Below are 4933 nucleotides of genomic sequence, written 5' to 3'. Positions count from 1 at the left end.
TATACCACAAAGCTACAGTAATCAAGACAGTATGGTACTACAGAAATATAGATCAATGATACAGGATAGAATGCCCAGAGATAAACCCACACACATATGGGCACCTAATTTACGACAAAGGAAGCAAGAACATACAATGTAGAAAAGACAGCCTCTTCAATAAGTGGTGCTGGGAAAACTGGACAGATCCATGTAAAAGAATGAAATTAGAATACTACCTAACACCAGACACAAAAATAAACTCCAAATGGATTAAAGACTTAAATGTAAGACCAGACACTACAAAACTCTTAGAGGAAAACATAGGAAAAACACCCTTTGACATAAATCACAGCAAGATCTTTTTTGACCCACCTCCCAGAGTAACAGAAATAAAAACAAAAATAAACAAATGAGACTTAAAAGCTTTTGCACATCAAAGGAAGCCATAAACAAGGCAAAAAGACAGCCCTCAGAATGGGAGAAAGTATTTGCAAATGAAACAACTGACAAAGGATTAATCTCCAAAATATACAAACAGCTCATGGAGCTCAATATCAAAAAAACAAACAATCCAGTTAAAAAATGGGCAGAAGACCTAAATAGACATTTCACCAAGGAAGACATACAGATGACCAAGAGGCACAAGAAATATGCTCAACATGACTAATTATTAGAGAAATGCAAATCAAAACTACAATGAGGTATCACCTCACACTGGTTAGAATGGGCATCATCAGAAAATTTGCAAACAACAAATGCTGGAAAGGGTGTGAGGAAAATGGAACCCTCCTGCACTGTTGGTGGGAATGTAAATTGATACAACCACTGTGGAAAACAGTATGGAGGTTCCTTATAAAACTAAAAATAGAATTTATATACGGAATCTAAAAAAAAAAAAAAAAAGGTACTGATGAACCTAGTGGCAGGGCAGGAATAAAGAGGTAGACATAGAGAATGGACTTGAGGACATGGGTGGGAGGGGGAAGCTGGGGCGAAGTGAGTGTAGCATCGACATATATACACTACCGAATGTAAAATAGTTGGCTGGTGGGAAGCAGCAGCATAGCACAGGAAGATCGGCTTGGTGCTTTGTGATGACCTAGAGGGGTGGGATAGGGAGGGTGTGAGGGAGGCTCAAGAGGGAGGGGATATGGAGACGTGTATGTATATGGCTGATTCGCTTTGTTGTGCAACAGAAACTAACAGTACTGTGAAGCAATTATACGCCAATAGAGATCTATTAAAAAAATAGTGAAGGATAAATAAAGACTTTCTCAGATTAAAAAAAAAAAAAAGACAGGTCCACTCTTTAACTTCCACCACTTCCCTAGCATAAAATGTATAGGTGCCCTAAAGAGGTTTCATCCCACACTCACTTTTCTGTTACTTCCTTTCTTCATTTCACTGCTTTTAGGTGTGGAAGTTGGCTTCTTCTATCACTTGAAACCAATTTCTCAAGGATGAGTGTTTATATATTTTTATTTTGGTTTTTTAATGTTTTAATACTAACACACCACTGAATAAATGTTTCTGGGGCAAATAAAAAGTCCAACAAATATTAAATAGATAAAATCAGTTTATTGATTTTGCTTAAACCAGAAACAAAACAGGAAACACATTAATATCTAAACCTGTAGTCTCTCAAAGTAAAAAAATATAAAATTGTTATATTCATTGTACTGAGGATTCAGTAATACTACTAAATTTACTGAGAAACCATTCTACCCTCTGCAAAGATGTGTATAGCAATATGACTCAATTATCCAGGTCAGTGGGTTAGAGCCCCAGACTCATGGGATTCCACAGAGAAATATCAGAACATGACATTTCTGGTCAGCAGTTTTGACTGCCAACCCCTATACTTTTTACTCACCTGGACTTGGGTTGACTTGTTGCATTGCTCTCCAGTGGAGATGCTTAGGAATATGCTCAGAAGTTGGCAGTGGGTAGGGTTGGCAGATAGTTGTGGAGAGAACAAAAATCCCTAAACCAACAGACAGGCAGTTATCTGAAAACTGACTATGATGTATGCAACAAAGGTGACTCCAATGTTAAACTTTCTGCTCTAAGAAAAACCACTTAAGATATATTTCACACCTGTTAGAATGGTTAGTATCAAAGAGGCAAGAGATAACAAGTGTAGGTAAGGATGTGGAGAAAAGGAAACACTTGTACACTGTTGGGAATGTAAATTGGTGCAGCCACTATGGAAACTGCTATGGAGGTTTTCCTCAAAAAATTCAAAATAGAACTACCATATTATCCAGCAACTCAACTTCTGGGTATTTATTTGAAGGAAAAGAAATTACTAACTCGAAAAGATATCTTCACTCCCATGTTCACTGCAGCATTATTTACAAAAACTGAGACATGGGAAACAACCTAACTATCCATCAGTAGATGAATGGATAAAGAAAATGTGGAACAGAATATTACTAAGCCACAAAAAGGAAAGATATTCTGACATTTGTGACAATATGGATGGTCCTTGAGGGCATTATGCTTAGTGAAATAAGTCAGACAGAAAAAGACAAATACTGTGTGTAGTCTTAAAAAAAATTATATGTGGAATCTTAAAAAACAAAACAAAACTGAACTCATAGATACAGAAAACAGATTGGTGGTTGTCAGAGGTGGAGGATTGGGGGTAGGCAAAATGGATGAAGGTTGTCAAAGGGTACAAACTTCCAGTTATAAGATAAATAAGTCCCAGGGTATACAGTTCGATGACTATAGTTAACAATACTATATTTTATTATTATTATTATTTACATTAAGCTGAATTTTAATTGTTTTCTCTTTGCTCATGGTAGTTTTTTTTTAAAAATTGAAGCATAGTTGATTTATAGTATTGTGTTAGTTTCAGGTAACAAAACTGTATTTTATATTTGCTAAGAAAGTAGATCTTAAAAGTTCTCATTACATGCACACAAATTTATAACTATGTATGGTGATGGCTGTTAAGTAAACTTATTGTGGTGATCATTTTGCAATATTTACATATGTCAAATCATTATGTTGTACACCTAAAACTAATACAATGTTATATGTATAGCTCAATTTAAAAATCACTTACATAAAACAACAATAAAAACAAAATAAGTCAACAAAAGAAATGTTCCCCAGTCCCAACCATTAAGGGAGGGTTATTTGCAGATAGAGTTTTTGTTTTATCCCAGGCTCCTTCTCAATCTTTTTTCTTTGTTGTTAAACTCGGTAATCTTTTCTATTGCATTAAAAAATAATTCACTTAATAAAACTGGGAAAAAAGAAAAACAAAAAAATAAGCTAAATTTTAATTTCAAAAAATTTTCACTTAAAAAGTTAAGTTTTAGAACAAAGTTTTGGTAGATGTACTTTGTATGTCTTGTACAACTTGTCAACTGCATATTGTGAACTGCTATTACTACATTTTGTGGTAATGTCTTCCTATCTTACCACATAAGATACTGAGTTTTCTTAGTCTTAAAGATGAAAGTATAGTGTCTTTTGTACATGAACTAGTAACGTCATTTAACCTTAATTATCTCCTTAAAGGACCTATCACCAACTACAGTCACATTGGGGGTTAGGGCTTCAATACATGAATTGGGTGGGACACAATTCAGTCCATAACAATCACAGACAGTTGTCAGAGTGAGGTGAGCAGTAGAAAGACGTGATCAGAATTTCCTTTTGAAAGGATCACCTTGGTTGCTGAGAAGCAACATTTAGAACATTTAGAACATTTAGAAACCTTCATTGGCAAATATGACTCTATTTGTGCTGTTTCACTCTCTGATACTCTCCACATAAAATGTGGAGAGACGGTGACAGTGGTGAACCACGTGTTGGATCTACTGTACAGGTGAATTTGAGAATAATCTGGATGCGATATTTGTCCTTCCATTGAGCTCTTCGGTCAACCTCTCAATTCCTTTGGGCATCAACCTCTCTCTGATATAAGACTCTGCTGTGTCGTAGTCTGTTGTGAAATGTGTAGGGAATTTCATTTTGATCAAAATTAATAATAATAGTTAAAATGTCAAATCTTACTAATGAAACTTTAAATTTCAGAATAAAATATTTTGCTTTATTCTTAGTAGGATGACACTTGCACTCACTTGCAATTCTTTTTAATAAATTTTATTTATTTTTATTTGTTTATTTTTGGCTGCATTGGGTCTTTGTTGCTGCGTGTGGGCTTTTCTCTAGCTGTGGCGAGCGGGGGCTACTCTTTGTTGCGGTGCGTGGGCTTCTCATTGTGGTGGATTCTCTTGTTGCAGAGCACGGGCTCTAGGCACGTGGTCTTCAGTAGTTGTGGCTCGTGGGCTCTAGAGTGCAGGCTCAGTAGTTGTGGCGCACAGGCTTAGTTGCTCTGCGGCATGTGGGATCTTCCCGGACCAGGGCTTGAACCCTTGTCCCCTGCACTGGCAGGTGGATTCTTAACCACTGCGCCACCAGGGAAGCCCTCACTTGCAATTTAATAAGTTACCTTGGGTAGAAGAAACAAACAGTTTAAAGAAAAGCATAACTAGGGAAGTCTATAGGAGCAAGTTTTGGCTGAAAAATCTGCGTTCCTTCACATGGCTGGCTTTTTCGTATCATTCATGGCTCAGCTCAAAAGTCTTCTCGCCTAGGAGGCCTTCCCTGACTACTCAATCTAAGGTATTTACTGTTGTCACTTTCCATCCCATCACGCTGCTTTATTTTCTATATGGCACTTTCACTCTCTGATACTTTCTTGTTTGTTTGTTATTCACTATCTGCCTGCCCCTCATAAGATCTGCACTCTGAAAAACAAGCTCTTTGTCTTGTTCACCACTGTATCCCTGCATCTAGAACATTGCCTGATGCATAGTAAGCACTCAATAAATATTTGTCAAATGAATGAAAGAATAAAAGAAAAACGTGAAGACCCAGTTATGCAGCTCACCAAGACTTACAGACTACGTAAGGGGAAAGAAATCCC

This window comes from Physeter macrocephalus, chromosome 6, assembly GCF_002837175.3.
Source record: "Physeter macrocephalus isolate SW-GA chromosome 6, ASM283717v5, whole genome shotgun sequence".
Lineage (NCBI taxonomy): Eukaryota > Metazoa > Chordata > Mammalia > Artiodactyla > Physeteridae > Physeter > Physeter macrocephalus.
The sequence above is the reverse complement of the archived record's forward strand: the minus strand, read 5'-3'. Positions refer to the sequence as shown.